The 23,124-nt window shown below is 48.2% G+C and overlaps 1 protein-coding gene and 1 pseudogene across 3 annotated transcripts in view; one reads left to right on the forward strand and one right to left on the reverse strand.

The window, feature by feature from the left end:
* CHST11 (carbohydrate sulfotransferase 11) overlaps positions 1-23,124 on the forward strand; it is a 237,034-nt gene that overhangs the window by 146,139 nt on the left and 67,771 nt on the right. The gene's annotated exons all lie outside the window — the stretch shown is intronic.
* On the reverse strand, positions 9,253-9,369 carry LOC118614216 (annotated as a pseudogene).

The raw sequence follows: 23,124 nt of genomic DNA on the forward strand, positions 1-23,124 counted from the left end.
TGGGCTGCCTCGCGTGGTGGTGAGCTCCCCATCACAGGAAGTATTCAAGAAGAGCCTCCCAGAGATTCCTTTTGCCTCCCAACTTCCTTGATTCTCTCAAGGACACCGTGGGCTGGCCTGGCCAGCTGTCACTCCACAGCCAGGCTAGACCTACAGGAGGAAGCAAAATGAGATCAGGTAGTGTCAAGGGCAACCTGCAAAGGAGACACCTCTTCACGCTGTCCTGATGTCAGTCGACAGGGTCCTCTTGAGAGCTGAAGCCAAACATTTTCATTTTGTATGAAGTAAATTTCCATTTTTTAAAATATACCAGAAAAGCTATTTTTTTTTAAAGTACATTTTTTCCAGATTATAAAAAGCGATCATTTTGGAAAACACAGGAAGACTTAAAGAAGATTAGAAGGACTTTAATTCCTCTACCCAAAGATAATCATCATAAACATTTAAATTTATATTCTTCCAGTCCTTTTTGATGAATATATAGAAATACACGTTGTTTAAAATATGGGATCACATCTTATATCTTGTTCTTTTCACTTAACATATTCTGAACATTTTTTACTTTACTGAATATTTCAAAATAAGATTTTTACCTACTGTATGGTGTTTTCATTTCCATGTTATCTTTTTTTGTTGTTAAAAATTATCGAGGTGACATTGATCAACAAAATCCATTAAGTTTCAAGTGTATAATTCAACATGCTATCTATTGATATAACAAATTGCCCTAAAATTTAGTGGCTTAAAACCACACTAATCATTATTTCTCACAATTTCCGTGGGTCAGGAGTTTGAGAGTAGCTTACTTGGGCAGTTTTGGTTTGAGGCCTCTGGCATGGGTTGCAGTCAGGTGTTGACTTGGGCCACATTCTTCTGTAGGCTGGACCAGAACTGGGGGACCTAGTTCCATCCAAGGTGGTTAATGCACGTAGCTGGAAGTGGCCACTTTCCACGTGGCTCTCCCACTGGCCTTCTTGAGCATGGACAAACTCAAGACATCCACAGTGGCTGGGTTCCCCGGAGTGAGTGAATGGTCCCAGCGAGGGAGAAAGCCAGGCAGAAGCTGTGTCTTTTCTATGACCTAGCCTCAGAGATCACACGCTGTCACTTGGGTGGTATTCTCTTTGTCACTCAAGCCATCCCTATTTAGTGTGGGAGGACGTGGATATCAGGAAGGAGGACCATTTGGAGCCGCTATGGAGGCTGACTCTTTCCTTAACCCCCACTTATTTAACCAGGCATCTGTATTGTTTCCACTGTTTTGCTATTATGTACATTCCTGGGAGCCTTAGGCATCTGATGTGCACAGGTGCCTGGTCTGTATCTGGTTCCACTGAGTCCAGCCAGGGATTCAAAGTTCCAACCTAGGAACAAAATCATTTGGGGCCACACCCACTTCTGGGCCCCCTTGGGACCTTTCCCCTTAGGCAGCATCATCAGGAGCCCCTGAAGGGATTGCCATAGTAATTCTGTGAGTTAGCAGGGTCTGGTAGCAAACAGAGTTCAACTCAGAGACTCTAATGAAGAAACCACTTACAGAGATCTGAGCGAAGACAAGGAAACCAACAAGATTTGGGGCACCTAAGACTGGCAAGAGTCAAGCCATTGTCACCCTACGGCTTAGGACTGCAGGGGAAGCAGGGAGGATGTACCCTAATCTATCTCCTCTGTCTACTCTTCTCTCTGTCTCTCTTTCTCTTTCTCTTTCCTTCCTTCTCTCTCTCCCCTTCTGCTGGTTTCCTCTTATTGGCCAAACTGAAAAGAGGTCAACCAATAGCCAGGCATGGAGCCTGGTGGGTGTGGTCTGTGGATGGGGTCAGCCTCCTGGGAAAGAGAGACCCATAGAGAATGGATGGGAGGATGGAAAGAAGAGGGAACAGAGAATAACCAACACGTTGTCAGTTAATATTTTTGGAACATCATTAGGGCACAGAACAATGTATGAAAACAGAGGTAACTAACCCCTGCCATGGTGTAGATGTGGGGTAATTTTATTATTAATAATAATCCTAACAGCAGTTGAGCTATAATGTGTTAAGTATTTTCCATGTACAGGGCAATGTATTACATTATGGGGCATTTTACACGTACTATTTCCAATCTTTATAGCCAATCTGCTAGGCACATGTTATTACGAGCCTTTTTCAGGCAAGGAAAAATGGTTCGGAAAGGCTCAAGATCCTGCCTGAGGTTACAAAATTAGTAGCAGAGCTAAGAGTGAACGCAAATCTATTTCATTCTAAACTCCGAGTGTTTTCCTCTCGAAGCAGTCTAGGCTAACCTAAGGGAGTGGACTGATGTGATTTCTGCATGAAGCCTTCGATGGTGTCTTTTACAAGGGAGCAATTTTTTAAAAGGATAAAATCTTTAACACACCAACTCATCTGGACAGTTGCCCAGGAGTTAGAGTATTGTGTGTTGGCAAATTACGGGTTTTGTGCCAGCGCATACGAAGTAGACAAGAAGGAGGAAAAAAAGATCCCTTTTGGAATAATGGAATGAGGAACGCAGCACTCGGCATGGTGAGCTGGCGAGAGGTCACCTTTGAGATTCGAGTAAATTATTGTGCAGAGGCTGCTGCTGATGGATGGGGCATGCTGGCATCCTCTGAAAACGGTGTCCCGGCAGCCCTGGGCACCCACTAGGCACTCTGTCAGTTACTTAGCTCTAGAAGGAAGTTCCCCTTACTGCAGATGGGCGAGTGTGAGGAGGATTGGAGGGAATGGGCGGGCTGGGTGTGGGGGAGGAGATGGCAATGTAATGGCCGCACTTTGCACTCAGCATTTTGCAGTGACGAAAGTGACCCACTTCATCTTGAGTGCTGAATATACGGTAAAAAAAAAAAAAAAAAAAGAAAGAAAAAGAAAAAGGAAAAGAAAGAAACTTTCCTGTTTGTTGTCATATATGTCCTTCAGGTTCTTCCCATAGGGGAGGAGTGGCCTTGATGACTGTGCTGGGGAGGTCACCTAGGTGGAGGAGGGGCCGGAGCCATTGAGAAGACTTCCAGTCAAGGTCTCTTAGAACAGCAGCCAGCCCCTGGTGGGTTTGGGAAATTTGAGTTTCTCTTCTGGGTAGAGAATCTTCTATTTATACGTCAAACTCTTGGTGCCGTGATTGAAATGCGTAGTCAACACTAGGGTCCTAGGACGATGGCCAAGTCAGTCTCACTAGCTGGAAGCCAACTCTGTGCAGGGGCTTGTGGAAAGATCATCCCGATACTCTGCTTATTCACTTTGGAGATGCAGAAACAGGGCGAGGGTAGGCGGGCTTCAGGGGAGGAGACGCTGGTGGAGGTGTGTGGTCCATGCATCCACAAAGCCTCCAAGGGCGAAAAGAGGGGACCAGGTTCGCATTTGAGGCTTCGCCAGTTCATGGAACAATTCCGCATGGACTGGAATTTGAAATTAAATTTGATTTAAGCCTAAAATGTGGAAGGCACCAGTAGTGCTTGGTGAACTTGGGCCAGGGTCTTGCACTCTTTCGGGCAGCGTAGCCAAGAGCTTAGCCTGTGTGAGGGTGGTTAAAAATGGGGACTCGGGAGCCAGACGGCCGGCCAGGGTTTTTGCATCCCGTGCTCTGTGATCTTGAGTGAGTCATGGATAACAATAGTCTCACCTCATGAGGTTGTTACGAAAGTAAAATGGTTTAGCACTTATGAAGAGCTTACTATTAGTAATTATTATCGTTATTCCTGAATTTTTGCCCCATTTCCAAGTAGCTAAGATGGCCTTTTATACCTGGGTTTTTTTAGAATGTTCTGTCTGGTGGCTCAGTTACCAGTTCCTCTCCTGGTTCAAAGCCATCTAATTGAACACCATCAAATTAATTTATAAATTTATCTAAAGCTTTGTGCTCATTGCTTATTTGCATTAAAGAAATTAATACTGGATGTAAGAGCTCTGATTTCCAATTTGGCATCTGTTCATGTGAAAATAATCTGTGCGTTTGAACTGAAAAAAAATTATTATGAGCCAAGAATGTGATGCCCTGGTTCGTTCATTTTGAAATGGAGGATGTTGGGATGCGTATAATTGAACTAGCATTGATTGAACACCTACTCGGTCGAGACACTGCGCGTCCATCATTATACACCTCTAGTGTTTTTGAGAAGGAAAACACTTTAAACAAAATACGAACTTGGAACTTCGGATTAAAGAGAATGGCTCCAGTTTGGGGTGGAATGCGAGAAGCCCGGACCCCGCCTCCCTCAGCCCAGCCTCTCCCTGGCCAGTCCTATGTGAGGTTCCCAGCCATGGCCCCTTCTTGGTCACTGCTTCTTTGTGCCCTTCAGAGAACTTACCAAGGTCATTCTAGGAGTTTTTAACGAAACAAAACCAGAACCCGTGATTCCAAGTCTTTTGTTTCTTCCCCTGAATCTTGTGTTGTTCTTTGCTCTTAATTTAAAAAGTAACATTATTTCTATTGCTGTTGACCTTTCCCAGTGCTAACTCTTGTAAACCTGACCTGTTTTCTTTTTAAAAATAATTTAAAAAATTTTTTCAATTATATTCGACATACAATATTGTATTAGTTTCAGGTATACATCTTATTTTCTTTTCTTATGCATGGATTTTACTTGCAGAAGCTCTCAATAGATGTTTCCTTGGGGTATCCCCACTCCCCCTTTACCTAACAGAAAGTTAACATTTCACCCTCCCCTCCTCCCACCCCATTCTCACTCACCCTGCATGCGACCACTGAGTCCTGGATTTACTGATTAGGTGACATTAGACAAGGAAGGTAGTGTTCCTGAGGCTCAGTTTCATTATCTGTGGAGTAGGTATGTGTACCCACTTAGCTGGGCTGTGGGGCGTAAAGGATGCATGACTGTACCCAGTCCATGTCGGGTCTCATCCTTCCTGCCCACCCAACTCTTAGAGATTCACGAAAAAGGCAGAGATCTTTTAGTGTGTCGTAACAGTCATTTACACTCAGATTTGCAGTTTGATTGAGAGAAGAATAACCGCCAAATAAACTAAAAATGGCACTGAGCAATGACAGTAATTGTCAGCAGCAGGATAATTGATCTAATTATGCAAAGGAAAGCAGCCCACAGGGGAGCCATGCCTGTCAGACCCTGGGGCAGCAGCTGACACTGTGGTGACATCCTAGGGGGCTACGAGAGGACTGGAGGGGACAGGAGGAGGGCAGGGGACAGTGAGGGGGTGCAGTGTGTCTACAGTGGGAAAGAGTTTCAACTAGCCAACTAGTGATCACTGGTGTGTACCTTGCCAGGTTGCCTCTGGAAACAGCTCATTTGGGTTAATTAAGATAATATTTTACAACTGCCGTGGTTTTTTTTTATTGTTAACTCGCCAGGTTTTGGTGGGGAAACTGTTAAATTCTTAAGGCTCACGACTGAAGCCGTCATTTACAATCCCTGTCTGGGAGAGTCACCCTCCCGCCTTGGAAGCCCCCACACGGCTCCTGGGTTGCAGTGAGGCTGTGAATTGATGAATCTTGTTGGTTCTGATCCTGAGCTGCGTTCCCCTCCGGAAGCAGATCCAAAGGGCCGGGGGCTATGGCCCTGCTCCGCCTGTGCTCCCTGCTCATGCCCTGGGCCACCCGCTCTGTCCTGGGCCTAATGACCACCCGTTCTGTCTAGGGACGTGTTTAATGTTTTTTGTAGAATTGTGATTAAAAAAAAAAAAAAACCTGGCATAATTTACCATCTTAGCCATCTCTAAGTGTACAGTTTGTAGTCTTACACAGCGGTCCCCAACCTTTGCGGCACCAGGGACCGGCGCCCCTATGAGAATCTAATGCCTGATGATCCGAGGTGGGGCTGAGGCCGGGATGCTGGCGCTGGGGAGCGGCTGCAAATACAGATGGAGCTTCGCCCGCTTGGCCGCAGCCGCTTACCTCCCGCTGTGCAGCCCGGTTCCTGACAGGCCAAGGACCAGTACCGGTCCATGCCCTGGGGTTTGGGGACCCCTGGTCTTACGTATATTCACATTGCCGTGCAGCAGATCTCCAGAACTTTTTCCTCTTGCACAGTGGAAACTTGCTCACTGAACGACAGCTCCCCACATCCCCCTCCGCTCCGCCCCTGGCAACCTCTATTCTACTTCCTGTTTCTATGAGTTTGACTACTCAGATACCTCCTATGAGTGGAATCATACAGTATTTATCTTTTGGTGACTGGCTTCTTTCACTTAGCATAATATCCTCAAGGTTCATCCATGTTGTAGCATGTGACAGGATTTCTTTCCTTTTTAGGGCAGAATAATATTCCATTATATGTATATACCACATTTTCTTTATTCATTCATCCACTGATGGACATTTAGATTGCTTCCACCTGCGTTTACCCTTTTAAATATTTACTAAGCACCCAGTACATGAGAGGGACCCTGTCAGCTACCACCCCAGCACCCCTTCTCATATGCCAAAATGTGCATGAGTGTTTATCGAGTCCCTACCATGTGCCAGGCCATGGTCTGGGGTCTGTATTTGTGTCATCATTTTACATAATCTCATTTAATCATATCAACAAGCCTAAAAAGTAGGCACTCCCATTACCTCCGGCGAGGAATCAGAGACTCAGAGAGATGAAGTGACATGATGAAGATCATGAAGCGGGTAGTGACGGAGGCAGGATGCGAACCTGGGCACTTTGCCTCTGGGCCTATAATCCCTAAGCAGTAGGTAGATGCATAGTTATACTGTGGAGTCAGGCCCAAGCATCGAGGAGTGTCCCGAAAAAGCTTCCTGGGCAGTTCCCCTGCATAGACTTGATGAATGACACCCAGACCCTTGTCCCCAACCCTTTTCCCAAAGAGAGCTGCAGGGACCAGCAGAAAACCTCAGGAGGGTGCTGTGTTTACATTTCAGGGTCCGTTGCATCTTCAGAGGGCCAAGGTGCTGCGCTCAGGGCAGTTAAGGCCCCCACCCTACCGCTCTGCCCCAGGCCAGAACCAGTCTTGGATGGGCAGGTAGTTTCCCAGGTGGCAGAATGTAATGGGGCCAGGAGAATGTGCGAGGCCAGGAGGGTCCTGTGTGCTGAGTACCCTATGTGGCCTTTTGCTGACTTCATATGAAAAGGTAAGGGGCACCAGGTCGATGAAGTTCAATTCACAAGTATTTATTGAGCACCTAGGTGCTGGGGATGCAAAGGAGATCTAGAAGACCAGGACTTGACTTCGTGGGGGAAGCTTTTTGAAGACTGTGGCCAGAGATATAAGTGGAGAGAGGGAGGTTCCTGGCTACCTGCAGTCACTGGAGTTGGGGACAAATAACTCCCAGCTTTCGGAATCCTCCAGGCTTATCCCAGCACTCGGTGGAACCCACGGACTCTTCCATTAGCTCTTCCCTGTGGAATTTTCTATAAAGGCTTTAGGGCCAGAGTGGGAGAAAAGCAGCTTGGTGCTCGAAAGAGCATGGCGATGAGATCAACAGAGAGATGCCCACAGACTCGGTGGAAACGTGTGGAAGACTCACAGGGTGCTCCTGGCTGGGGGAGCAGCTTTCCGGGTCCCCGGATCTCCCTTGGGGGCGGCGCCCTGCACAGAGCGAGAGCACGGAGGAGGGGTCCACCCGGCAGGAAAGCTTCCTTCACTATTCCTATGGGGTTTATACCCCTGTGGACCCCCTACCCCGAAACCTCAGCCCTGAGGACTTTGGCCAGTCCATTCACTAGGAGCAGGGCGGTCAGTTCCAGACAACCCCTGCCCGTTGCTGAAGCCGAGTGACTCAGGGTCACTTCCGGATGGGTGCTAGGGAACCAAGAAAACCATGCAGCCCCGCCCCCACCCTCATTCCTACTTTCTATTCATCTCCACTGCCAGCTTCCCCCAGAGTGTGGACCTCATCATCAGATCGCCAGCCTCTCCATCTTCCAAATGGAGATGATAGTGTCTGCGCTGTAAGGGCTAAATGAAATATATGGGAAGCGTTTTTTTTTTGGCACAGTGCCTGGCAAATAAGGAACATGCCGTTCACTCTGATCTTTCTCATCCTTCGGCCAGTGGAATATGTGTTTTGGGTCTTTCTCTCTCTCTGCCTTAGCTCCATAAAATTCTGGGATATGCTCGGAAATTGTGGGAGGGGGCTGCATCCGTGCCCAGTGGCAGTTGGTAGACACAGTAGGGCTTCGCGGAGTGGCTGGGGAAGGCATCTGCATGCCCCGGCTTTTGGTGGTGGAAGGGCGAGCAGCTTTACAGAGCTCCGAGCCGGCTTCCAACTGGACGGTGCAAATGCCCCCTGACCTTCGAGCTGGAGCTGCAGGCAGGTGTTTTCCACTTCAGAGCGTTTCTTTTCATTCCTCTCTGACTGATTTAAGAGACACCAGTGTGGAGGCAGCTCTGCCCCTCCAACCTCAGCAGGACAGTGAGGGACGGATTCCTTTTCTCTTCTCGCTCCCCCTGAAGATCTTTCAAGCTTTTGCCCAGGGACCCCAGGCTGGAGGATAAAGGGCCAAGCCCGAGGCGGGAGAGGATGGACAACTATCTTCTTATTTGTGACTCATCCACGATGTACATATGGGGAGCGGGGGCCCTCCACTATCTGGGGAAGGCGTGTGGGAGGCAGGGGCCTCCGGCAAGCGTCAGGCTGCCTGGCCTTCCCTCTTTGTTGCTCAGACAGAATATACTGGAGAGGCAGCCTAAGAGAGAACTGATTTCCCATGAAGTATAGATAAGAGAGTTGGGTAAAAAGAAGCGTGGGAATGTAATGGTCTTGAACCCAAGAAGCCCGAGTGGGTTAGAAAGTTCCAGAGTGCGGTGGGGGAATTGCTAAATGAGTTAAATCAGGGTGGGCCCATTCAGATGCAAGTTACAGACACTCTTATATAGGGCCTTCCATCAATTAAGAGGTTTTTCGCTCTCTTATTATGATGAGTATGGAATGAGAGTTGTTCTTGTTGGGTCAGTACCTTGAAAAGGCAGAACTAGAGTCTCTGTGATTTTTCCTGATTTTCCCCTTGTGGTTGCAATGAAGCTGCTGCAGCTCCATCCATCTCGTCTGACTTCCAGGCTGCAGAAAGGAAGGGATGCATGACTACAGCGGCAGTGCCGAGAGCTAGAAAGCAAAGCTCTTTGAACAAACCCCAGGAGATTTCTGGTCATGATTCATAGGGCAGAACTATATCAGGCGGCCATCATTAGGGAGATCAGGAAATTTAATATCACTCCCAATAAAACCAGGCTCTTTTTGGTCAAAAACAGAGGGAAGACTAGATATTGGTTAGGTAATTAGCACTGTTGCCATAGTGCTAATTCTCTTGAAATTTTTTGTTTGTTTGTTTGTTTTTCCTGCCTACAGCACCTTGTCTTCCTAGGTGGTCTCCCATCCAAGTACTAATGAGGGCCGACCCTGCTTAGCTTCTGAGCTGACGAGATTGGGCATGTCCAGGGTGGCATGGCCGTAGACTTGAATTTGAAATCTAATTCTATCCCTTTCAATTACTTCCACCCAACTTTTCTCATCTCTCCATTCACCTCCTGTCCCTTGTCCAAGTCATACTTGAGGGTCCCCAGCACTGAGACAGAAGTGGTCAGCCTGGGACTGAAGTCCAGGGTCTGTCTTCACAGAGTAAAGACTGGTGCCCCCTGACGCAGCCACAGTAACTGTTCAAATCTGCCTCCGCCACCTTGCAGCCCCTCTGGTGTGGTATTTCGGTGGAATGCAAGCTGCACATGGCCACCCTTCACTGGCCTCTGTGGAATTAGAACCCCATGACATCCTTCAGCCCCGGGCTCACTACAAGTAGTCTAACAAGTGGCTACCTCTAGCTTCGTTCATGGTCATTGGAATGTTGCCAGCGAGGTAGAGAATGAAACTCACCACAAACCATCTTCGCAAGAACGGGGCGGTCATTGGGATGGACGGGGAGACAATGGCGGAGAAAGGAAGGTCAAGTCCTTATTTGCTATCTTTCTGTCTAAACAGCTTGTATTGACCCCTGGTAGGTACTGAGACTACAGAGGTGACCTGGCCCAAGTCCCTGCCTGTGCTTCACAGTAGGGAAGTTTCAATGTTTCTGATATATGGGATTCTTCGACATGCTGGGAAAGCCTTTTAGACATTGCCTAATCGAATTTCATCTTTTTTTTTTTTTAATTGATGGAGATGGGAAGCAGGTGTGGCCCACAGAAGCTGAGTTACTTAAGGCCACAGAGCCTATAAAGCTCGGGGAGCCCACCTCAGCACTGGGTCTCCGGCCGGGCTGTCCCTCAGGGCCCTGCTACCACACCAGTTTGTTTTCCCAGTGACGTAACGATCCAGGGCCATCGTGGTCCCTGTTCACGGAGGCACCCACAGGTCTCTCTCATCTCTGGGAGAGAAACGGACAGCATACACTTTAAAGTCTTCCCATCCTTTGCCCCCAATGACCATTGGTTTGTCCACATTTTCCGTTGTCGTCAGCAGTCTGAATTTTGCAATGCGAGACTCGCTGCCTTGCGCTCATTCTCCTGGGCGAAAGGCGTGATGGATGAGCAAGGAGAAGCCGTTGGTGGGGGAGAGCGCGATGCCTTTCAGGAACCCGCCTCCCACGCAGCAGTTTTCAGGAACGGAGAGTATCGATCTGGGAATCACGACACCTTCTTTCTTCTGAGGCAGCCGAGAAAAACCCCTCCGAATCATTCGCAGCTCCAGCCCCCTCCCGCGTTCCGTCTGTGAGCAGCGTGTGAGAAAGAACGCACGTCACATTTCACAGCTTGGAAAATTAGCAATAATTGTTTCAAATTGCTGGGATTTGGGAAGGAAAAGAAAACGTAAAGTTCCAAGTGCCCCCATGCGTTCGAATAAACAGGTCGTCGTGGCACGGGCGACCTGAGCGGCTTCTGCCTCCTGCCCCCTCGGCTGCTGCTCAGGACCGGGATGGACGTCCATGTGTTTTCGGGGGTCTCAGGGCTCCGGGGTAGTGTGTGGGGAACAGGCAGAGGGAGAACCTTGCTCAATGAGCCACTGTGTCTGTCTTGGCTCAGGCCGGAGGTGGTGTCCAAGGGAACCTGGGCCCAAATAAAGACACGCTTTATTTCCCTCTCGGTTGACAGAGGGGGATTTGGAAGGTAGAGGGGAAACAGAGTGAGCAGTGTTCAGGGACGCAGCCCACCTTCCCGGGTAGTTTTCCACTGTGCCAAACCTGCCGGAGCAAGCAGGCCCGGGAGGCTGAGATTTTTACAGGCACGCCTCGGCGGCCAGGGCCAGGCGCTGACCCACAGGCCCTTATGCAGCGTCCCCATCTGCAGCACGTCTGGGTCAAGGGGATAAGGAAGATGGGCGTCTCTGCGTGTATTCGTTTCCTATAGCCGCCGTAACAAAGTCCCACAAAGCGGGCGGCTTTGACGACAAAAAAATGTATCCTTGTCTCAGTTCCGGAGGCCGGAAGGCCAAGATCAAGGTGTGGGCAGCGTTGGGTCCTTCTGAGGGCTGAGAGGGCAGAAGCGCTTCCAGGCTTCTCTTTTTGGCTTGTCAATGATCTACATGTCCGCATGGCTTCCTCCCTACCTAGCAGTCTGCGTCCGGATTTCCCCTCCTTATGTGGACACCAGCCACATTGGATTAGGGCTGACCCACATGACCTCATCCTGACTTGATCACCTCTCTAATATAAGATTCTATCTCCAAATATGATCATATTGTGAGATTCTAGGAGTTAGGATTCCAACATACGAATTTTGGGGAGAGAGGGCACACGATTGACCCTGAACAGCGTGTACCTTGTTTATCTAGAGATGAGGAGCAGCCCTGGCTGGGGCCATGACCCTGGCCCTTCTCTCTGCCTCCTGCTTCCATCCGCCTCCTTCCAGACACACCAGTCAGAACCCTGCAGCACCTGTTTATACCATAATAATTAGAGCTGCTCCTTCCTGGTTGCTTCTTGGGTACCAAGCAAGGTGCTAGGCATTTATTTATGTTAACTCATGCAATCTTCACAATGACCCTTGAGATAGGGTCTATTTTTATTCCCATTGTACAGACAAGGGAGCTGAGGCACGTGGAAGCCAAATGACTTGCCCAAGGTCACACAGCTAGTAAGGGGCAGAGCTAGAATTTGAACCCGGGCCATCTGGTTGCAGGGGGTACATTGTAAACCACGTTTACTTTACTTAATAGACTCAGTATTCAGCGTGACATCTTTTGTAGCTTCCGTGCTCAAGAATTGGGAGGATGCCGCGGGTCAGAGCACAGGCGGGTTCCGCATCTGCGCGCCACCGTCTGTCAGCTCCGTGACTTTAGGCAGGTGACGGAACCTCTCTGGGCCTTATTTTTCTCCTTCACAACGTGGGGATGCCATTCTCTTAGCTTTTCACGTGAATGACTGGCACACAGCCACTGCCGAGTGAATATTATTATTGTTGGCGACATTATGTCACTTTTTCCCTCAAGGAACCACGACCCATCCCTGTCTCCACCTCATTCGGCATCGTCACAGTCCAGAGCAGCACCAGCGCGATGTCCCCAAGCCCAAGGTGGCACTTGAAATAATGACTAGTATGAACTGAGATGTGCTGTAAGGGTTAGATATACACCATAATTTGAAGGTGTAGCGGCAAAAAATATAAATTATCCCATTAATAATTTTTATATCAATGGCATATTAAAGTGATGTTTTAGACCTCTTAGGTAATCTAAATTATGTTATTAAAATTCATGTGTTTTGTTTTATTTATTTTTTTTAACGTTTGAACGTGTCTGCTAGAAAATCTGAAATGGCACGTGTGGCTCACAAGATACTGCTGTTGGACAGTACTGGTATAGGCTGTAGCGTGGAAGCTCCCGGAAACCACATCTGCTTTGTCCATCACTTTATCCCAGCACTTGGAGCAGATCCTGGCCTTACAGGAGACACGGGGGGCAGGGGGTGGTGGTGGCGGGGAGACAAAAAGCCACACAGTTGTTGATGCACTTTTGATTATACAGATGCTCCGTTCTTAGCCCCAGAAAGGTCTGTAGGGGACCAAGCCAGGGACAGGGGGCAACCCTGCCAACTGGAGCTTTCCGCTCACTGGGTCTCTTGCGTTGTCACAACCCTTGGCTTTGGCCCAGGCTGGCTTCCCATCGAATGGCTGGGTTTGGTGGCCAGGCCTCCGCCTCTCCTGTGGTAGCCTCACTCTTCGGCCCAAGGGAGAACACAGCTGTGGACGTCTCTTCTATTTTCAGCAAGTGAGAGAAACCAGTTTTGCACAGAGTATGTGAAAGCTCATGAAAGGGGCCAGTGTGCACGGCGAGCCGGAGCAAAAGGCCAGAGGAAATCTCCACCAAGTTTGAGGTCTCCTGGATTTCGCTTCTCTAGCTGAGTCTTGTAAAGATAGGAAATTTAATCCTTCTACTTCTGTCCCTCTTCCACAACCCATTCTTTCCCAAAGCCAATGAACCCCAAACCCAGCCCTTGTGAGCGGGTATGTATCTGACACTCCTCTTTGACCTTAGGTCTGTGGAAACAGACCAGCCCCAACCACGATCTTGACCAATCCCAAGAGCTGAGGCATCTCAGCGGAGGACAGAAAGCTGGGGCTGGTCCAGTCTCTTCTTTCTTGAATTCCTGTGGTTCTTATCTTCCCCGATGCATCTCTGCTCCTGGCGAAGGCTCCGCCTGCAGGACACGTGACCCCAGATGACCCCATTCTCAGCTTAACATGCCCCCCTTCTCCTCACGTCCACTGTCAGGTCTCCACAAGCCTGGGCTCTCCCATTCGCTCTTCTGAGGGCAGTGTCACTGAACTTATACGAACTTTGATTCACCTCCGTCCAAATCCTGATGTAGCTTCACCTGAGTCACGTGTCTGAGCAAGTGACAACTTCCGAGACTTGGTTTCGTTCTCACAAAATGGAAATAGCCACCTGCCTAACTTGTCATTGGGATCGAACGAGATAATATGCAAACAGCAGCAGACCGTGCCCAGGATGTGGTAGGCATGTAGGAAGGTGAGCGACCCTTCTCTGCTGGTTCCCGAGTGTTTGCTCTTCCATCTAGTCCTGCTCTGCCCCTCGGTTCACGGCGGCTGCATGAGGTGCTTCTTTCCTCTGACCAGGACAGGTGAGAAGAGCGATACTTGGACTCTGTGGCTGGTCTCTTGCACACATGGGATCTTCACCCTAATTTAATGACGCTCAATGAAGAGTCCTCTTGCAGGGGAGATGGGAAGTTTGGATAAAGTAGTCCGGAAGTCGACGATTCCTAGTACTTCCACCTCCTTGCTTCCCAGAAGACACCTGTTCTTTCTGTTTGTGTCAGGATTAGAGCAAGGAATCTTGGCAAAGAAGAGATATTGCTTTTAATTAAACATCCTGAGCTTCATTTCCCATTTTGGGATGACTCAGTGCGCTCCATGTGGGTGGAGGAGAAGAGGAGCAGGAAGTCATTTTTAAGAGAAACATAAATTCAGACGGGCACAGAGATTATTAACTGAAGTTGGGGGTCCGCATTGCGAACACGGCGCCCGGCATGCAGTAGGGTCTTCGTGTGAGTCGGTCCCTGTCCTTGGCATGATACCTGAAGAAGGTCATAGAGGAAAAGGAAAGGACTTGGAGCCCTGACTGAATCTGGGTTCGGGTGTCAGCATTGTCTCCCCTTAGCTGCGTCCCCTCGAACTAGCTTCGTCCCGTCTCTGAGTCCCAGGGAATTCTCATCTTCAAAACCAGGAATAATCACAGCTCTACCTACTCTATGCAGTGGTTATGAAGACTGAATAACTAAACGAAAGGGCTTTATAGATGGCAAAACGCAGGATGTTTGCTCCCCCATCCTTAATTATTGTGGTTAATGATGATTATTTTGTGCCTCTTTTTTTTATTTGATTTGGGTAAATATTAGTCAATTCCCAGTCGTGATTCAAACTGGATTTTTTTCAAATGATACAATTTCTAGGCCATTTCCCAATTTTTGCAACCAAATATTGATCACGTTGGCTTTCTAGGGGCAGAAACTTAGGTTTCTTGCACCCTTTATTCCTTTTTGCCTGATCTATGAGAGATCCCAGCTCACCAGAGTACCAGATGGGAGCTCTTTTGAGAAGAAAGAAAAAGCTTTTTGAAAAACTGCTGATACAGAATGTTTATTTAATTTCAGGGGAGGAGGGTCTGTTTTTGTTTTTTAGGTGTAATGCAATAGAGTTTATTGCTACTTGAGCTTTTAATTGGTTTACTAATATTTTTTATAGCTCCTTATTTTAATGTTCACAGGTCCCCAGATGCTGAGGTTTACTGACATTGTGAAGGGATTCATAAATGATTTCGTCAATATAGCAAAACTGGAGGCATTGTATGAATTAGAAGTGTGCCGTGGAGCCTACTCCAGAGCCACTGATTTAATGTGATTTGCGTCCTGCAGCTGTTCCTCACCCCAGTCAAAGGAAAAACAAATATCAACTGTTCCCTCAGCAGAGCAGTGGGTACCCAGGGGATTGGGGTAAGGCCACAAGAGAGCGTCAGGAAGGGCTGGCAGGCTGGTCTGGGTTGGGTCCTCAGGGCAGGACTTCCGTCTTGAGGTCTGGGCAAGCCCTTATTCTACACTGCCTTCACCTCTCTGTGAGTCCAGTGAGGTTTATCTGCACAGAGTAGATGAACACACATCCTCAGACCGTTTCTGAGCAGCAGCTGCTGCACTTCTACAAACAGCTCTACCCTCGGACATCAGCTGGGGTTGAAACCTTCTAATGTTTCTTTTGACCTTGTGATTCTCTGTTGAACCTGTGATTTACCCAAGGCTGATACGGTGGCTTTGTTTTGCTAGGACTTTTTCTTCTCTGGTGCAATCAGAGATTTTTAAAAATTTTTTAAATCCTTTTTTTTTTTTTAATACAAAAGAGATATTCATTTATTACAGAAAATGTGGAATATATATACAAGTCATATGAATAAACTAGAAATCACCAGCAAATCCAGAGATAATCATTATGAACAATTTTGATAAATATCTTTCCAGATTTTTTTCTCTGATATGCATCCTTGTATTTCTTGAAAAATAGACACACATAGCCTACAGTTTTTGGTAACCTGTTTTATTCACCTATCTTTTTTGAGTAGTTTTACATTGTCAATGGCTAGTGTGGAAAAGGAGCTTGGGAAGATTGACCCTAAAAACAAATAACTCACTGAGAATGGTTTGCCCAAGTGCATCACACCCTGGCAGAGAGGTGACATTGGCTGCAGCTGTACATTTTTGTTTGGGTGACTTCAATGTCATTTCAAGGGCATTGACATAATAAAGATGCCCCTCTCTCTTTCTTTAGTCCATTTAAGGTACCATTCTTAATAAAATCCTAAGGATGACTTTATTATTCTTGTTTTCTTCCTTCCTTCCTTCTATTCATTTATTCATGCATACATCCGTCTGTCCATCCATCTACTCATCCATCTATCCATCCATCAAATGCATTGAACAACTAGGTTGTGCCAAGCACGATGTCCAGTGGTAAGGATGCAGAGATACAGGGTGTAGGTCCCTGCTCACTGTGAGTTACCAGTCTCCATCCAGAACTCCCAGGCCCTGGACATGATGTGGTAACTTCCGTCTGATGTGGCCACCATGAAATCGATCACTTCCAGACAGCCAGCTCCCTGGCGGATAACCAGAGCATGGCAGAGAATTCCTCCTTTACAACGGAGGCGTCTCAAGAGTAGATACGGTACCACTTCTCTTCCATAAATCCCTGCATGCCAACTACACCTGTAGCCCAGGACTCATCGAGACCACGAGATGAACTGAATTATTAGAGTAGAGAGGGTAAAGCGGTCACGACCTTTTTCAAAAGCTGGCTTTCAACGCGACTACTCTGTATCTCATGTATCAAGGAGGAATGAGGATGGCGACCAAAAACAAACAAAACGACTTTTTGATTATTTTAGGGTTTATTTATTTATTTATTTTTTAAGCGTGGTCTTTTCAGGTCGTCGAGACAGCAAGTTGATTCCGCGTAAGGTTTAAATAGCATTTCCCCTCCCGCGTGGCGTGTTCTAGAGAAGCACGTCTTTGTGTGAAAAGGGAAGATTTATTTTTGCCAGTAAAATATAACGCAGAGCGCGGCCCAGCGACGGCGTGCGGCGGGGAGCACCTCATTGGATGCCGGTGGCAGCCTGCACTTCTTCCCCCCACCCCAGGAAAGTGGGGGTGTTTCTTTTTATGGTGCCTTTTCGACTTCCTGAGACAGCCATAGCTTTATAAGGAAACGATTTCTCCAGCGGGCCCGAGTGGCATCCTAAAGTGTTACCTGTCCCACTCAGGAGAGCACTAGAACCGTTCCCTGCAAACATTTCCGTGTCGCCCACTTAGGCCCATTGATTACAATTATGGAACGACACCATATGTGGTTTATTAAAGATGCCGAAATGTTTTTAATAATCCCAACCCCGAGGCCAACCTCAGAGGGTAATTGTAATAGCAAATGCAGCCGATGCCCGTGCCGTTCGGAAAGAGACCGCGGCTCCCTGCTCCGCTGCAGACATTCCTTCCGCTGAGTGTGCAGCAGAGTGCCAACTGCACACGCCCTCTCGTCTTCTCCTCCTCCTCCCCGCGGCCATCTGTCACAGTGGCCTGGCTTTATTGGGTTGATAGCTGATGTATGGGAGCAGCCTTGAGATCTGGGGTCAAAAGGCCTGAATCTGGGGTCTGGCTCTCTCGATCCAATTGGTCGTCAGCTATGTGGCTTTACTTGCGTTCCTGTCCTACTCTGGGTTTATTTCTACATCTGTGAGAGGCACACATGATAATAACACTCACCTCGGGATTCGGTGGGGGAAATAGAGCTTTGGGAGGGAAGCAAAAGGCAGCGTAGGAGGGAAAGGAAGAGATGATACCACGTCGCCATCATTAAAGAAAGTATTGTGGTGCAGAAAGTCTCGCTTCAAACTGTGCCGTCTGTGTAGAGGTGGTTGAGGATAGAAGTTGCAAATGCAGGATCTGTGGTCACAGTGCCTGGGAATTAGGCAAGTGTGTGGCTTGGGGCAAGTTATGTGTCCTCTCTGTGCCTCCGTTTCCTCTTTATGAACTTGGGATAATAATAGTGACTGTTCATGGGGTTGTTGTGATGATAAACCTGGATAATCAATCTAAAGAGCTGTGCCAATTTCTGGCACATACATGTTCAATAAATGTAAGTAGTAGTATTCCTAATATTTAACTTTGTTATGCCAACTGGAAACTGCTTATAAATTTGAAACAAAAGTTATAATTTTCTCTGGATACATTTTAGTTCCTTCCTTCCTTCCTTCCTTCCTTCCTTCATTTCTTCCTAGCATATTTAAATCTGCATATGTAGACCTGGCATTGGCTACTTAATTTAAATAGCTATCAACTGCACCTTCAGTTTGAAGAGGGGCTAAAATATATATTTAATATTTCGAATTTGTGGCAAGTATAGGTTCTTTCTTTCTGAAAAACACCTGAACTACTTTCCTCAAACTTTCCATTCAGCTTTGGATGGAGGCAAGAATAGAGAAATTTAATAAAGGAAGCTTTTTTTTTTCTCCTTCTCCAAAACGTAGTACAGGAGATCAGGGGTTATTGTGAGACATGAGCTGCTTTTCGCAGCCCCCTCCGCCTTCAGTTCTGCCTTGCCAAAGCAAGATTTTATTAAGATAAGGCTATTCAATTTCCTTCTGTTGTTCTTGGGACCCTGCATTTTCATAACTCATTTGCATCTGTCCACATGTTCAATTCTAGAGGGTGCGATTATGGACAAATAAAATGGGATGGAATAATATGGACATCCTGCTACATTGGTATTCAAATTCGGTATTCAAGTCTCAACATGCCTGAAATACAGATTTTGCTCTGAAATACAATGGATGGCCAACAAATGTTTCTTGATTAAACAGAGCCTTCAAGAAAGGAGCGGAAAGGGAGTCAGTTGGGGCCAGGGACCCCCTCAGAGAGGCAGGGAGGAGTCTGAACACCCCGTGTCCACAGTTCTCCAGCATTGTGTGGTGGGGTCTAGAGAGAGCCAGAAGATGAGTCGTTGCTCCATCCTGTTCCCCAAAACCGTGCGAAGGGCAGCTTGACTACCCTAGACTTCAAGCATTAAGGTTCTTCGAGCCTCACTTGAGAGGTTGACAGCATATTGGTGCCATGGCGACCTGAGGTGTCCCCCCTCCCCAACCACTATTTTTGTAATAGAATATGAAAGTCACACAGCCTCAGTCCCCGTGACTGGGTGCTGTATCTCTCAAGGACCCTCCAGGCCACAGATCGCACACCGAGGCTGTGTCTTCCATGGGGTTTGCTAGGACATGGGTCTGGCTCTGGATAAATGTCATGCAGTAACGGCACACAGTCTTGGAAACTCCAGGCCTTGGCATTTCATATCAGCTCTTACCTTGTATCTCAGTCAGAGGCAGAATTTTGCTCTTCGTTGGGAAGGGGCTCAGCAGAGACAGAGGGCAGAGTTGGACGAGTGAGTGCACCTGACCTCCATCAGTTTTTCTGTCCCGAATACGGTGTTGGAGCTAACGAGACTCCAGCATTCACCCACGCTCTGCTACCTACTCATTTATGACCTTGGGCAACTGTGAACTCCCCTGGACTTTGGTTTCCTCATCTGTAAGGCAGAGACAGTAATGGTCCTACCCTGGAAGGTTAGGAAGATTAAAGGTTGCTTGTCCGTTTCTTAGCACCACCTGAGGGCTCGGGTGATATTGGTTCTTGTGGTCCCACATCCAAACCACCTGGACAGCTTTTCAAACTCCTGGGACGCCCAGACCTACGGAATCAGAATCTCTGGAAGTGGGAGCCCAAGTGTTCATATTATTAAGCATCCCCAGATGATTTGCATGCTCAGCCAGGGTCGAAACTATTCTAAAGGAACTGGATTCTTGGGTTTTTCTCTTCAGGAGGCAGTGTAGCCAGCATAATAGACACATAGAAGCTAAAGTCAGAATACTTGGGTTCCCACCCCAGCATTCCCCATAACCTACGACCATTTACCATTGACCCTGAGCCAATGGCTTGACTTCCCTGGAAGTCAGTTTACTGAACAAGAAAACAAGGACAATATGAGCACCTCTCATAGAGTCATACAGGAATTAAATGAGATCATACATGCCAAGTCTTAGAAGTGCCTGGCACAGAGTAAGCCTCCAATAGCCGATAAGCATTTTATACATATGAACTCATTTAATCTTCACAACAACCCTAGGTAGGTACTATCCTTATCCACTTGTTGACCATGTGGAGACAGAGATGCTGGGCATTGATGTAACTCCTCTCAGGTCACAGGTGTTTGAACCTGCTCCCCGAGGCAATGTGTTCCTCATCAATAACACAGCACAGGACACGCCATGACAAGCCGTCGGCCGAGTCCAGGGAAGGTGCCCAACTAAACCGCCTGTGACTGCTTGGTGCATGGGCCACAGCCGACCTCACAGAACACGTGCTGCGGAAACGATGTTTATTTTATCTAGGGCCCGAGGTCAGCTGTGTGCATGGGAGGGAAGAGGCATTCCAGGTCCTTCCTCTGTCTTGCCTGTGACCCTTTATGCCACCCCCAAGGGTGGATGGCGCTGATTCATGCCAGTTTGATGGCAGCAGACCCCAGAGATGTAGGGGTCACGGAGGAAGAGGAAGCAGCTCACCCCGAATGCGTGCATCTCAGAGGGAATTGGGTTGTGGGAATGGACGGCCCTCCGTGGACTTTCTCTTCTTTTCGGTCGATACAATGGGTTTCCTGTAAGAACGCAGACAGTGCTGGCTTCCGGAAATGAAGGCGTCCTCCGGGAGCCACCGCAGGCCTGACGTGCCTCTCTCCCCATTTCTCTGGGCAAAGAAAACTGTCCCCAGGAACTGAGGAAGTGCCCAGCTCCAGCGAGCCTTAGCCACATGGCGCTCCGCGGCAGGCAGCGGCCCGCACAATCGCCGGCTCTGTCTCCCGCCAGCCAGCTGGGCCGAACGTTCCCGGGCACCAGAGCCCTTTCCTTCCCCCTCTCTCCCTCCCCCCTTCTCCTGCCCCGTTGGCTCCACACCCTCCTGAATGTTCCATTCTGAACAGCCACAATCAGGAGCCTGTTTCTGTGCTGGGAAAAAGAGCAGCGTGAAGGCTTTTAAACTTACTGGGTAATTTAAGGTATTTATCGCTATTTGGAGAGCTTTGCTTGTTTTGAATCCATTCGCCCTCCAGCTTTCAGAAATGGTGCAAATGATTACTTTTTTTCCCCACCCCCTCTCTGAAAAGGATGCTTCTGGGTACTTCCGCTGCCCCGGAGGCTGGGTTCTGAATGCGGCCTCCAGACCTGGGTGCGTTAGAGTTCTGTTCATTCTTCATTCAGGCTGTCCATAAACATTAATTAGGCACCTCCCCATTCCAGGCCAGACTCCTGCTTGCAGACAGCTCCCCTTCCCGCACTGGCGTGTGAGGGTTTCCAGCACTCGGAGCAGCAGACTGCATGTGAGCGAGAGAGCATGGCCTTGGACCCAGGCCCACCCCGAGGTCCAGCATGCTCTTCCGCTTAGCTGTGTGGGCGCAGTCCTGCATTTCTGCAGAACTTCGTTTTTTGTCTTTAAAGTGGGTGTGATAACAGCTCCTACCTGATTGGAAGTCACACAAACCGGGCTCAGATCCCAGCTCTACTATTTCCTCATTCTGTGGTCTTAGCTCCTCCATTCTCTGAGTTAACTTATCTTCACAATGACAGCGACTCCTCAAAAGACAGGGAGAGGACTGGCTGAGTTAAGGCGTATGACGCGCTCCTGCCTGCACACAGAACGTCCTCCATGCGACCGATGTTAGTCTTGTGAGAGAGCGTGCACGCAAGCACACGCACACGTGCACCCCTCCTCCCCCGGCAAGAGGCGCCTGATAAATCTAAATGACTCTCCCCCTCCCTCCTTTCCTAAAGGCTGAACGCGCCAACAGTTGGGCAGCCGTGGGGGCTTGCCAAGTTGTCGGAAGAATCTACTCTGCACTCGGCTCGCATGAAGGTCTTACTGATGTAATAGTGACAGGAAGGAGAAGGGTCCCCTGGCCCGGTGCACTCAGGCTGGAACACCCTACAGAAGGTGGTCTGTGGACGTCTCTCTGTCTGTGCCGTGCTCAGGGAGAACCTGCCTAGCGAGCCTGGACCAGACAGTCCTCAAAACCAAGGGGTTTCTGTGCACTCACAATGTACGCGCGGCGGCCGCCGTGACGCCACCCCTGGGGCACAGTGGTCCCTTCTCCTCTTTCCATTCATGACCCTCCGTGACCTGCTTCCATCTCCCCCACGTCTCCCACTCAACCTCCTTCATTAATGCCCTTCTCGCTCTCTCTCTGAAGTGAGGGGCAAACAGGAAAGTCCTAAGACAGTGTATGCAGATGTGGAGTAAATCACCTGATTGGAAGCCTTGAGTTAAAACAGTGGCCAGTGTAATCTTTTCTCCTTAACAGGGGGTGGCGGCAAATGATCTCTCCCCACTGGCTTATAGCCCTTCCTCTGGGAAGCCTCTCGTGGCCTCTGACTGGACACCACAGTTTGTACTCCCATGAGCCTAACCAGGGGATGGATGCAGGGGGCCAGGTCAGAGCCCGCTGCTTGATTGAAATCTTAGTTCTGCAAGCTGTTTGGCTGTGCTGTGCCTTGGTTTCCTTATTTGCAGAATGAGGTCAATATTAGCCCCTATTTCATAGGGTTGTTATGACTATTCAGTGAGATGATCCATATAAAGTGCTTAGAATGTCTGGCCACGTACCATTACTAGTAGTATCATTTTTCTCGCCAAAGCACTTATTAGACTGGCCCGTAATCAGGGATTTCCTTGTCTGCTTCTCTCAAGGGTCTGGAAGCAAATTAAGAGCTAAAACAGTTATCTCATTCAACTCTGAAGAATAATTGTAATGTAGAAAAAGCCACTGATACAAACGAGGTGTGATACTTTGTTTCCAAGAGATTTCTTAACTAACAGAAAGGCTTCCCATAAGTTTTAATGTTCAGACATTTCACCCAAACTTAATTCTCTCTCTCTCTTTTTTTTTTTTCCATATCGCATAAGGTAAGAAGCGTCTTTTCAGAGCCCAGAGGAAGCCCCCCTTATAGGTGTGTGGCAGTCACGACACTGAAGTTAGCAAACCGGGCGGTGAGAGCGATTTCCTCTCTGGAACTGGGGTCACCGCCAGCACTTCTTCTGATTGGTCAGTGACCATGTCATACTGGTTAGAAAATATTTTAATTATCAGCCCCGAAGGAAAGAATGCCAAGATTTCTGCTCGGACT

This window comes from Rousettus aegyptiacus, unplaced genomic scaffold (genome assembly GCF_014176215.1).
Source record: "Rousettus aegyptiacus isolate mRouAeg1 unplaced genomic scaffold, mRouAeg1.p scaffold_m13_p_2, whole genome shotgun sequence".
Lineage (NCBI taxonomy): Eukaryota > Metazoa > Chordata > Mammalia > Chiroptera > Pteropodidae > Rousettus > Rousettus aegyptiacus.